At 45.6% G+C, this 13,739-nt stretch overlaps 3 non-coding genes across 3 annotated transcripts; all 3 read left to right on the top strand.

Moving 5' to 3' along the window:
• Window positions 1–252: 252 nt before the first annotated feature.
• TRNAG-GCC (transfer RNA glycine (anticodon GCC)) lies at window positions 253–323 on the top strand. Its single transcript has one exon. It is a non-coding gene; the product is annotated as a tRNA-Gly (tRNA).
• Window positions 324–6,425: 6,102 nt separating this feature from the next.
• TRNAG-GCC (transfer RNA glycine (anticodon GCC)) lies at window positions 6,426–6,496 on the top strand. Its single transcript has one exon. It is a non-coding gene; the product is annotated as a tRNA-Gly (tRNA).
• A 6,103-nt stretch (window positions 6,497–12,599) lies between these two features.
• Window positions 12,600–12,670, top strand: TRNAG-GCC (transfer RNA glycine (anticodon GCC)). Its single transcript has one exon. It is a non-coding gene; the product is annotated as a tRNA-Gly (tRNA).
• Window positions 12,671–13,739: the final 1,069 nt, after the last annotated feature.

Genomic DNA, 13,739 nt, shown 5'->3' with positions numbered 1-13,739 from the left:
AATGAGTTTGAAGGAATTGAAGTGGTTGACAAGGTTTCTCTTATTTCCGTGCGAACTACAGTAAGGCAGAGAGTAAAACTTAAAAAAAGGACGTAGCAAAGTATGAATGAAGATTTCACCAGAATGTGAGCTCTCTGCCTGCTCCCTGCTTTTGAAATTGAAAGTGCATTGCTTTCCTGTTGCTCTATCCGGTCCTTTGGCATTCGTGAATTGTGCTCAACTGCACTTTTTCCCACAGGGGTCAACATGCAAGCATTGGTGGTTCAGTGGTAGAATTCTCGCCTGCCACGCGGGAGGCCCGGGTTCGATTCCCGGCCAATGCAGCAAAGTTTTTTTTTACTTCTAAAAATCTGTTTGCATGCTGCTGACATTTTGAAAGTGAAATCAGAACATTATGCACATTATTCTGCAGCTCTAACGTAAACATTCATCCCTCTACCGCCCCCTGGAGCTCTCATGAAAGCATCCAAACGTCCCAGCCACGTCTACGAATTTGCTCACAGATGGTTTACTGGTGTATACTTGTTGAAGAAAATACCGCAAAGAAATTACCATAGCAAAATCCGCATGTTTCTAATATGTGCTCGCACAATACATTATCTATTTAACTCTGAACTTTTAATTATGCCACTTTTTATTGCCCCCAGGGCAGAACTCCCGACTATAAACGGAGTGCTCTTCACTGCAGCATAAATCACGTTCTGTTGTGTAATGACTGCACGTAATTGAGGAGGTGTATACTATATGGGTGATCATCAGGGCTTTAAGTGGGCCGGTGTTAGCCTGGGCCACGCCTCGGCAGTCTCAAGAAAGGGCTCCTCAGGCAGTCCTGTAGCCGAAGCGTTGCACAGTTACACGGACTGCCTGCAGGTGTCATCATGCAGCATGAGGCCTTTTAAATGAGGCTTCATGAGGAGTGATGACTCTTTACAGGAAAACAGACGGAGAGACAGGTCCCTGTTTCAGAGTAGTCATCACGCAGCAGGCAGCCCTTTCATTCAAGGAGCCTGTGGTTGTTATCCACGCGGCACCTTGAATGAAAGGGCTGCCTGGTGCGTGTGAGAGAGGGGCACACTGGTATTACACCTTTGGTGTGCCCCAGCCTTTCACCAACCCCTCTACCCTGCATTGGCGAGTGGGGGGGGCTCTCATTTGGGGTGTGGCCTAAATACACACATACTTTGGCCACGCCCCCCCTCAATGTAGCACCCCACTTTATCCACTGGTGAACATATTAACTATAGTTAGTGGTGTTCCCATGGAAGGGCAGGGGGGCACAGGCCCCCACTTTGATCAAGCTTGGCAGCACAACCTATTCCCACTGTAGTGAGCTGCATGTGGCCCACGCTGCCCGGTGCTGGGCGCATGCACAACACAGAAACTGCGAGAAACATCACAACATGATGAGTTCGTTTCTTGACTTTAGTCAGCTGAAAAGTTCGCACTTTGCAATTAAAGTGGGCTGCACATGACATTGTTACCTAATTCATATTTTGGCTTTCTTTCGGTGGCCAATGTGCTGTATGCACAAGGGGGCAGATAGGTCGTCAGGTTTGCCTGTACAGAGCAGGCAGACTGGCTTACCCAGGCCTTTAGTATCTTATCTGGAGTTAACTTCATTGAGTTATGTTTCTGTGGCCTACAATTTCGTGCATGCCGATAAACTCCACATTTTGATGTACTAACACCGAGATTCTCCCATATCCAGCTAGAATAGTTGATATTATTCCACATTTACTTGCATGCAAACCCTCCCGACATAGTCGGGAGTCTCTCAATTATTTCATCACAAATTGCGCTCTATTTTACCTTCTCCCTCCTAAAATATTTCTAACCCCCATTCAATCCAATGGGAACATTCAATTCTCCCGAGCTCTGTTACAAAACCTCCCTCCCAGCTGTGGCAAAGATGTTGTCATGTATGTTTTGATGTGACGGATTGTCATCTGCAAAGGTGTGAAAGCCCTGGCTTTTTTTATTCTTATTTAAATTAAATGCTGCTAATGATTCTAAGGCTGTCTGTGTAATGAGTACATGTAATTGGCGAAGGTGTATAGGGGTAAAAGGGGGTCAGACCCCCTCATTCATGGTACTACGTCCTTTCATCGACACCCGACACCCGTTTTTTCGACTGGTGTTTTTACGAATGGTTTTTGCCGAAAACACTCATCAACATTTTTTGGGGGGGGAATGGGGAGGGCATATTAAGGGATGGGGAAAACAGAAAATTGGTAGAGGAGGGGGAGGGGAGTAACCCCCCAAAAATGTATTGGACAAAAATTTGATGAGTTTTTTCGGCAAAACTCTTCGTAAAACCACCCGTCGAAAAAACGGCTGTCGATTAAATGACACAGAGCCCTCATTCATAAATGCGCCTTGGTAAAATGATTGTACACATGACTTGCTGTAGCCAGTCTCCTAACAGTTAGAGAGCCAGTTCTGCCATGGCACAGAGCAGGCTCAAATGTCACATATGCATCTCTGACAGTTGCTGTGATGCAAAGTCCATGCAGGCAGAGGTGGCATGGCATTTTTTGAATTCTTTTTTTATTTCAGCACTTAGGTGGTTGAACAAACAGTACAAAAATAAAGCATCAGGAGGCAAGGCATATACATTACATGGTGCCTGATTACATTGTATATCAGTGGTTAAGCCATATCTATTCTCAATCTGCCACAGAGTCAGTCCTTTGGTCATGTTGTGTATCAGTCAGTTTTCGAACATTATATAGTCCTTAAGAGCAGCCTATTTGTCTTTGGGATGACACCCCGCTGGGAGAGGGTAGCATACAGTACTTCCATATCGTTGGCCAATTCCATATTTGACATCCACATATTGGGCATGAGAGGACAGTTGTCCTTCCATTTCTAATATATAACTCGTTTAGCTACGAAAAGACCTAGATTTAACAGTCTATGGATGATAATAAACATTTTGCCCACAACGTCAAACATACATGTACAGGAAAGCACGTCCACCCGAAAGCCAGTAATGTCCACTAGGACCTTGCACACCTCTGACCAGTATGATCCCAGCATCGGGCAGGCCCAGAGAATATGCAAAAAGTCTGCATTTGGGGTCCGGCATATCGGGCACCTGCCCTCAGATTCTGAATTGAATAATGTGATTGTGGATGGGGTATAATGAAGGCAATTTACCATGTTAAAGTAGATGAGCTTAAACTCTTTTGCAAGTCTACAAAATGCTTGTCCATTGCTCAACACCATCTGCAAGTCCTGACTCCATTTGAGTCTAGCTTTTGACTCTATCTGCGGTGTATTCTGTTGTACTAGATTATATAGGGCAGATATCCCTCTCCTCACCTCCTGGAATTCATTATGTGTGACAAGCAAGGATAGGGAACTGGTTCCCACGGGAAAGAAGGCCAATGCGACCTAAATGATGCGTGCATGCGTTTAAATTGCAATATTTATAATGGCCCACTGTCGATCTGAGCCGTGACTCCATTCCAATCTTTGAAATGACCCTCAACAAACATGTCTCCCAGCGTGTGAAACTGTGCTTCCAGCCAGTCTGTGATGATCCTGCAGTCCATGATGGGGCTTAGGGCAGGATTGTTTATCGTAAGGGGCGCCAATCTCCACCTGCCGGAACAGTTTCCTCCACGCAGGAAGTGTGGATCCCACTGAGTCTACTGGATTGTCCCATTTATAGCAGTCAACAAGCAGAAGAGTTTGTAGATTGGCATCACTAGCAGTCACGGTTTCTAGTTTAACATGGGGATGTGCCATATCAGTCCCGAACCAGTATGCTGCAAACTGATTCTGTGCAAGCAAGTAGTATAATTCAAAATGTGTAGCCGCAAGGCTACCAGACTCATACCGCAGCGCTAAGACTGCTCATTGCATTGTAATTGGGCCGGGTGTCAACACAAAATCGGTGCACAGGCACACCCATTCAGTGAAAAAGTCTCTGCCTCGCCATAACAATATCTTACCGAACAAATATAGCAGCTTGGGAAGGACGATAACCTTCAGGCTGAAATTCTACCCATTAGCGACATTGGCGATTTGCTCCATCTCGCCAAGTTCCGCTGCAGTTGTATTATATATGCTCCATGGATACCGTCAAAGATTCCAATGTTTGAATGTGGAAATAGGGTACCGAAGTATTTAAATGGGGTGTCGGACCATTTGAGGCCAGCCATGTTGGCGGGTCTCTTGGTTTTGGAGCTTAATGGAAACACTTTGGATTTAGCTCTACTAATGCAGAGTCTTGAGTATTTACTGAAATCAGTCACCACTTGGGTCAGGATCATGGGCTATATGCCCTGCCCGGATTCCTCACAAGTAATTGAATAGCATCAGCGCAAAGCAATATCATTTCAGGAGTGCCCCCCAGTTTGATGCCCTTATCTTGGAAATGATCGCTAATGATGTCTGCCAGCAGTTCCACCACCAATGCGAATAGTAGTGGGGAACGAGGGCTGCCTTGCCTCGTACACTTAGCTAAATGGAGAATTGAGGAGAGTATGTCATTCGATCTCCGCCTGGCGAATGGCTTTGTTCATAACAATCTAATCCAAGATGGAAAAATCAGGGCCAAAACCATATTTCTCTAGGACTTTGAAGAGGAATTGCCAGGACACAGAGTCAAATGCTTTCTGCATGTCTAGAGAAACAGCCACTTCATGCACCTCTGGGTCCACTCAGATCAACATGTTGAATAGTCTTTGCAGATTTAGAGTCATCCCGACTGGTCCAGGTGCATTAGAAGGGTAGAAGCCTAGTTGGTATTATTTTGGCGTACCTTTTAACGTCCACCTTGATAAGAGATAGTGGACGGCAGAAGACGCAATCCCGCGCAGGCTTATTAAATTATAAAAGCAAGATTATTATGAGTTCTCGCATTGATTCGGGTAATGTCCCTTTTGAAAGGGACTCCTCCCAAAGCTGTAATAGATATGGGGTAGGAGGTCCGGAAATTCTTCATAAAATTCTGGCATAGCCCATCTGACCTGGGTGCATTACCATTGGGCACCTCGCAGATTGCTGTTTTGATTTCTTCTTGCGTCATGGGACTTTTGAATAGGGCACTGGCTTCTCTGGAGAGCAGAGGGATCGGGATACTGTCTAGACATTGCTCCATTTCGGCATTGGCTGTTTTCCTCCTCGGGCCAAATAGTTCTCCATAAAACCAGTAGAAAGTGCCATTCATGTCTGTGCTGCAGTGCATTACTATCCCCACTTTAGATAATATGAACAAGATAGTTTTACTGCAGGTGTCTTTCCTAACCAGTTGGGGCAATAATTACCCGGTGTGCCTGCCTGGATGGAGGGTAGCCTGGGCGGACCCAAGGCACCAGTCTGATCTGGGGGGCCCAGACCAGCAGGGACCGGCAGGACCGTGATCACACGGTATGGGCCTGTAGGTCCGAAATGAGAGACAGTTACATTGGCAGATGGCAGTCGAACATGGTGGTCTTCCCAAGGCAGCAGGAGGCTGCCCTCGGTCTCTTCCTCTTTCAGGCGGGAGCTGTTTACTCGATGAGACAGCGGTCCTGGCCGGGTCTAGCTTCCCCTTTCCTTGCTAGGAGTCGCGGCAGGGCGGCTGGCCTTGGTGGCAGTTTGTTGGCCAGCAGGTGACCGCCAGCAGCACTTTGTAGATAAAGGGCCTCTATCTTCCTTAGGTTTAATCACACAACAGCAAACACCTTGACAAAGACGCGGGAGGGATGATCTAGTAACTGCGACTATACCAATACTTACAGATATACCGATAGCGAAATAAAAAGTTTATCAAAAGTGAAATACACTGAATAGTGCAACCTCTCCCTAAGACTCGAAACACGTGTGGGTGTTGATTGGTATACAAAGAAAAGTCATTGGTGTTGATTAATTTCATCTAAACTCATTATGCTTGCGCCAAGAACCGTGCACTTCGAATCAATGTATGGTGAGAACTGAGAATTATTGGGCTGAGTTAACTTGTTTTTGGTGTTAATGGCATCCGCTTTTCTAGTTTCTTTGCAGAATTCATGAAGAATAATCTTTTGTCTAGAGGCAATGATATCATTGTGAAATAGAAGATATGAGCATTAATGAATGTATTCAATTTACAATGAAATGAGAAATTTGATTTTATTATTGAATAATATTTTCTAAAAGTCTTACCCATGAATCTGACCGGACATATTAATGTTGTAAGCAATAATGAGTTTGAAGGAATTGAAGTGGTTGACAAGGTTTCTCTTATTTCCGTGCGAACTACAGTAAGGCAGAGAGTAAAACTTAAAAAAAGGACGTAGCAAAGTATGAATGAAGATTTCACCAGAATGTGAGCTCTCTGCCTGCTCCCTGCTTTTGAAATTGAAAGTGCATTGCTTTCCTGTCGCTCTATCCGGTCCTTTGGCATTCGTGAATTGTGCTCAACTGCACTTTTTCCCACAGGCTTGAACATGCATGCATTGGTGGTTCAGTGGTAGAATTCTCGCCTGCCACGCGGGAGGCCCGGGTTCGATTCCCGGCCAATGCAGCAAAGTTTTTTTTTACTTCTAAAAATCTGTTTGCATGCTGCTGACATTTTGAAAGTGAAATCAGAACATTATGCACATTATTCTGCAGCTCTAACGTAAACATTCATCCCTCTACCGCCCCCTGGAGCTTTCATGAAAGCATCCAAACGTCCCAGCCACGTCTACGAATTTGCTCACAGATGGTTTACTGGTGTATACTTGTTGAAGAAAATACCGCAAAGAAATTACCATAGCAAAATCCGCATGTTTCTAATATGTGCTCGCACAATACATTATCTATTTAACTCTGAACTTTTAATTATGCCACTTTTTATTGCCCACAGGGCAGAACTCCCGACTATAAACGGAGTGCTCTTCACTGCAGCATAAATCACGTTCTGTTGTGTAATGACTGCACGTAATTGAGGAGGTGTATACTATATGGGTGATCATCAGGGCTTTAAGTGGGCCGGTGTTAGCCTGGGCCACGCCTCGGCAGTCTCAAGAAAGGGCTCCTCAGGCAGTCCTGTAGCCGAAGCGTTGCACAGTTACACAGACTGCCTGCAGGTGTCATCATGCAGCATGAGGCCTTTTAAATGAGGCTTCATGAGGAGTGATGACTCTTTACAGGAAAACAAACGGAGAGACTGGTTACTGTTTCAGAGTAGTCATCACGCAGCAGGCAGCCCTTTCATTCAAGGAGCCTGTGGTTGTTATCCACGCGGCACCTTGAATGAAAGGGCTGCCTGGTGCGTGTGAGAGAGGGGCACACTGGTATTACACCTTTGGTGTGCCCCAGCCTTTCACCAACCCCTCTACCCTGCATTGGCGAGTGGGGGGGGGCTCTCATTTGGGGTGTGGCCTAAATACACACATACTTTGGCAACACCCCCCCTCAATGTAGCACCCCACTTTATCCACTGGTGAACATATTAACTATAGTTAGTGGTGTTCCCATGGAAGGGCAGGGGGGCACAGGCCCCCACTTTGATCAAGCTTGGCAGCACAACCTATTCCCACTGTAGTGAGCTGCATGTGGCCCACGCTGCCCGGTGCTGGGCGCATGCACAACACAGAAACTGCGAGAAACATCACAACATGATGAGTTCGTTTCTTGACTTTAGTCAGCTGAAAAGTTCGCACTTTGCAATTAAAGTGGGCTGCACATGACATTGTTACCTAATTCATATTTTGGCTTTCTTTCGGTGGCCAATGTGCTGTATGCACAAGGGGGCAGATAGGTCGTCAGGTTTGCCTGTACAGAGCAGGCAGACTGGCTTACCCAGGCCTTTAGTATCTTATCTGGAGTTAACTTCATTGAGTTATGTTTCTGTGGCCTACAATTTCGTGCATGCCGATAAACTCCACATTTTGATGTACTAACACCGAGATTCTCCCATATCCAGCTAGAATAGTTGATATTATTCCACATTTACTTGCATGCAAACCCTCCCGACATAGTCGGGAGTCTCTCAATTATTTCATCACAAATTGCGCTCTATTTTACCTTCTCCCTCCTAAAATATTTCTAACCCCCATTCAATCCAATGGGAACATTCAATTCTCCCGAGCTCTGTTACAAAACCTCCCTCCCAGCTGTGGCAAAGATGTTGTCATGTATGTTTTGATGTGACGGATTGTCATCTGCAAAGGTGTGAAAGCCCTGGCTTTTTTTATTCTTATTTAAATTAAATGCTGCTAATGATTCTAAGGCTGTCTGTGTAATGAGTACATGTAATTGGCGAAGGTGTATAGGGGTAAAAGGGGGTCAGACCCCCTCATTCATGGTACTACGTCCTTTCATCGACACCCGACACCCGTTTTTTCGACTGGTGTTTTTACGAATGGTTTTTGCCGAAAACACTCATCAACATTTTTTGGGGGGGGAATGGGGAGGGCATATTAAGGGATGGGGAAAACAGAAAATTGGTAGAGGAGGGGGAGGGGAGTAACCCCCCAAAAATGTATTGGACAAAAATTTGATGAGTTTTTTCGGCAAAACTCTTCGTAAAACCACCCGTCGAAAAAACGGCTGTCGATTAAATGACACAGAGCCCTCATTCATAAATGCGCCTTGGTAAAATGATTGTACACATGACTTGCTGTAGCCAGTCTCCTAACAGTTAGAGAGCCAGTTCTGCCATGGCACAGAGCAGGCTCAAATGTCACATATGCATCTCTGACAGTTGCTGTGATGCAAAGTCCATGCAGGCAGAGGTGGCATGGCATTTTTTGAATTCTTTTTTTATTTCAGCACTTAGGTGGTTGAACAAACAGTACAAAAATAAAGCATCAGGAGGCAAGGCATATACATTACATGGTGCCTGATTACATTGTATATCAGTGGTTAAGCCATATCTATTCTCAATCTGCCACAGAGTCAGTGCTTTGGTCATGTTGGGTATCAGTCAGTTTTCGAACATTATATAGTCCTTAAGAGCAGCCTATTTGTCTTTGGGATGACACCCCGCTGGGAGAGGGTAGCATACAGTATATCCATATCGTTGGCCAATTCCATATTTGACATCCACATATTGGGCATGAGAGGACAGTTGTCCTTCCATTTCTAATATATAACTCGTTTAGCTACGAAAAGACCTAGATTTAACAGTCTATGGATGATAATAAACATTTTGCCCACAACGTCAAACATACATGTACGGGAAAGCACGTCCACCCGAAAGCCAGTAATGTCCACTAGGACCTTGCACACCTCTGACCAATATGATCCCAGCATCGGGCAGGCCCAGAGAATATGCAAAAAGTCTGCATTTGGGGTCCGGCATATCGGGCACCTGCCCTCAGATTCTGAATTGAATAATGTGATTCTGGATGGGGTATAATGAAGGCAATTTACCATGTTAAAGTAGATGAGCTTAAACTCTTTTGCAAGTCTACAAAATGCTTGTCCATTGCTCAACACCATCTGCAAGTCCTGACTCCATTTGAGTCTAGCTTTTGACTCTATCTGTGGTGTATTCTGTTGTACTAGATTATATAGGGCAGATATCCCTCTCCTCACCTCCTGGAATTCATTATGTGTGACAAGCAAGGATAGGGAACTGGTTCCCACGGGAAAGAAGGCCAATGCCACCTAAATGATGCGTGCATGCGTTTAAATTGCAATATTTATAATGGCCCACTGTCGATCTGAGCCGTGACTCCATTCCAATCTTTGAAATGACCCTCAACAAACATGTCTCCCAGCGTGTGAAACTGTGCTTCCAGCCAGTCTGTGATGATCCTGCAGTCCATGATGGGGCTTAGGGCAGGATTGTTTATCGTAAGGGGCGGCAATCTCCACCTGCCGGAACAGTTTCCTCCACGCAGGAAGTGTGGATCCCACTGAGTCTACTGGATTGTCCCATTTATAGCAGTCAACAAGCAGAAGAGTTTGTAGATTGGCATCACTAGCAGTCACGGTTTCTAGTTTAACATGGGGATGTGCCATATCAGTCCCGAACCAGTATGCTGCAAACTGATTCTGTGCAAGCAAGTAGTATAATTCAAAATGTGTAGCCGCAAGGCTACCAGACTCATACCGCAGCGCTAAGACTGCTCATTGCATTGTAATTGGGCCGGGTGTCAACACAAAATCGGTGCACAGGCACACCCATTCAGTGAAAAAGTCTCTGCCTCGCCATAACAATATCTTACCGAACAAATATAGCAGCTTGGGAAGGACGATAACCTTCAGGCTGAAATTCTACCCATTAGCGACATTGGTGATTTGCTCCATCTCGCCAAGTTCCGCCGCAGTTGTATTATATATGCTCCATGGATACCGTCAAAGATTCCAATGTTTGAATGTGGAAATAGGGTACCGAAGTATTTAAATGGGGTGTCGGACCATTTGATGCCAGCCATGTTGGCGGGTCTCTTGGTTTTGGAGCTTAATGGAAACACTTTGGATTTAGCTCTACTAATGCAGAGTCTTGAGTATTTACTGAAATCAGTCACCACTTGGGTCAGGATCATGGGCTATATGCCCTGCCCGGATTCCTCACAAGTAATTGAATAGCATCAGCGCAAAGCAATATCATTTCAGGAGTGCCCCCCAGTTTGATGCCCTTATCTTGGAAATGATCGCTAATGATGTCTGCCAGCAGTTCCACCACCAATGCGAATAGTAGTGGGGAACGAGGGCTGCCTTGCCTCGTACACTTAGCTAAATGGAGAATTGAGGAGAGTATGTCATTCGATCTCCGCCTGGCGAATGGCTTTGTTCATAACAATCTAATCCAAGATGGAAAAATCAGGGCCAAAACCATATTTCTCTAGGACTTTGAAGAGGAATTGCCAGGACACAGAGTCAAATACTTTCTGCATGTCTAGAGAAACAGCCACTTCATGCACCTCTGGGTCCACTCAGATCAACATGTTGAATAGTCTTTGCAGATTTAGAGTCATCCCGACTGGTCCAGGTGCATTAGAAGGGTAGAAGCCTAGTTGGTATTATTTTGGCGTACCTTTTAACGTCCACCTTGATAAGAGATAGTGGACGGCAGAAGACGCAATCCCGCGCAGGCTTATTAAGTTATAAAAGCAAGATTATTATGAGTTCTCGCATTGATTCGGGTAATGTCCCTTTTGAAAGGGACTCCTCCCAAAGCTGTAATAGATATGGGGTAGGAGGTCCGGAAATTCTTCATAAAATTCTGGCATAGCCCATCTGACCTGGGTGCATTACCATTGGGCACCTCGCAGATTGCTGTTTTGATTTCTTCTTGCGTCATGGGACTTTTGAATAGGGCACTGGCTTCTCTGGAGAGCAGAGGGATCGGGATACTGTCTAGACATTGCTCCATTTCGGCATTGGCTGTTTTCCTCCTCGGGCCAAATAGTTCTCCATAAAACCAGTAGAAAGTGCCATTCATGTCTGTGCTGCAGTGCATTACTATCCCCACTTTAGATAATATGAACAAGATAGTTTTACTGCAGGTGTCTTTCCTAACCAGTTGGGGCAATAATTACCCGGTGTGCCTGCCTGGATGGAGGGTAGCCTGGGCGGACCCAAGGCACCAGTCTGATCTGGGGGGCCCAGACCAGCAGGGACCGGCAGGACCGTGATCACACGGTATGGGCCTGTAGGTCCGAAATGAGAGACAGTTACATTGGCAGATGGCAGTCGAACATGGTGGTCTTCCCAAGGCAGCAGGAGGCTGCCCTCGGTCTCTTCCTCTTTCAGGCGGGAGCTGTTTACTCGATGAGACAGCGGTCCTGGCCGGGTCTAGCTTCCCCTTTCCTTGCTAGGAGTCGCGGCAGGGCGGCTGGCCTTGGTGGCAGTTTGTTGGCCAGCAGGTGACCGCCAGCAGCACTTTGTAGATAAAGGGCTTCTATCTTCCTTAGGTTTAATCACACAACAGCAAACACCTTGACAAAGACGGGGGAGGGATGATCTAATAACTGCGACTATACCAATACTTACAGATATACCGATAGCGAAATAAAAAGTTTATCAAAAGTGAAATACACTGAATAGTGCAACCTCTCCCTAAGACTCGAAACACGTGTGGGTGTTGATTGGTATACAAAGAAAAGTCATTGGTGTTGATTAATTTCATCTAAACTCATTATGCTTGCGCCAAGAACCGTGCACTTCGAATCAATGTATGGTGAGAACTGAGAATTATTGGGCTGAGTTAACTTGTTTTTGGTGTTAATGGCATCCGCTTTTCTAGTTTCTTTGCAGAATTCATGAAGAATAATCTTTTGTCTAGAGGCAATGATATCATTGTGAAATAGAAGATATGAGCATTAATGAATGTATTCAATTTACAATGAAATGAGAAATTTGATTTTATTATTGAATAATATTTTCTAAAAGTCTTACCCATGAATCTGACCGGACATATTAATGTTGTAAGCAATAATGAGTTTGAAGGAATTGAAGTGGTTGACAAGGTTTCTCTTATTTCCGTGCGAACTACAGTAAGGCAGAGAGTAAAACTTAAAAAAAGGACGTAGCAAAGTATGAATGAAGATTTCACCAGAATGTGAGCTCTCTGCCTGCTCCCTGCTTTTGAAATTGAAAGTGCATTGCTTTCCTGTTGCTCTATCCGGTCCTTTGGCATTCGTGAATTGTGCTCAACTGCACTTTTTCCCACAGGGGTCAACATGCAAGCATTGGTGGTTCAGTGGTAGAATTCTCGCCTGCCACGCGGGAGGCCCGGGTTCGATTCCCGGCCAATGCAGCAAAGTTTTTTTTTACTTCTAAAAATCTGTTTGCATGCTGCTGACATTTTGAAAGTGAAATCAGAACATTATGCACATTATTCTGCAGCTCTAACGTAAACATTCATCCCTCTACCGCCCCCTGGAGCTCTCATGAAAGCATCCAAACGTCCCAGCCACGTCTACGAATTTGCTCACAGATGGTTTACTGGTGTATACTTGTTGAAGAAAATACCGCAAAGAAATTACCATAGCAAAATCCGCATGTTTCTAATATGTGCTCGCACAATACATTATCTATTTAACTCTGAACTTTTAATTATGCCACTTTTTATTGCCCCCAGGGCAGAACTCCCGACTATAAACGGAGTGCTCTTCACTGCAGCATAAATCACGTTCTGTTGTGTAATGACTGCACGTAATTGAGGAGGTGTATACTATATGGGTGATCATCAGGGCTTTAAGTGGGCCGGTGTTAGCCTGGGCCACGCCTCGGCAGTCTCAAGAAAGGGCTCCTCAGGCAGTCCTGTAGCCGAAGCGTTGCACAGTTACACGGACTGCCTGCAGGTGTCATCATGCAGCATGAGGCCTTTTAAATGAGGCTTCATGAGGAGTGATGACTCTTTACAGGAAAACAGACGGAGAGACAGGTCCCTGTTTCAGAGTAGTCATCACGCAGCAGGCAGCCCTTTCATTCAAGGAGCCTGTGGTTGTTATCCACGCGGCACCTTGAATGAAAGGGCTGCCTGGTGCGTGTGAGAGAGGGGCACACTGGTATTACACCTTTGGTGTGCCCCAGCCTTTCACCAACCCCTCTACCCTGCATTGGCGAGTGGGGGGGGCTCTCATTTGGGGTGTGGCCTAAATACACACATACTTTGGCCACGCCCCCCCTCAATGTAGCACCCCACTTTATCCACTGGTGAACATATTAACTATAGTTAGTGGTGTTCCCATGGAAGGGCAGGGGGGCACAGGCCCCCACTTTGATCAAGCTTGGCAGCACAACCTATTCCCACTGTAGTGAGCTGCATGTGGCCCACGCTGCCCGGTGCTGGGCGCATGCACAACACAGAAACTGCGAGAAAC

Source organism: Ambystoma mexicanum, chromosome 1p, assembly GCF_040938575.1.
Source record: "Ambystoma mexicanum isolate Mex_15411 chromosome 1p, UKY_AmexF1_1, whole genome shotgun sequence".
Classification (NCBI taxonomy): Eukaryota; Metazoa; Chordata; class Amphibia; order Caudata; family Ambystomatidae; genus Ambystoma; species Ambystoma mexicanum.
The sequence above is the reverse complement of the archived record's forward strand: the minus strand, read 5'-3'. Positions and strand labels throughout refer to the sequence as shown.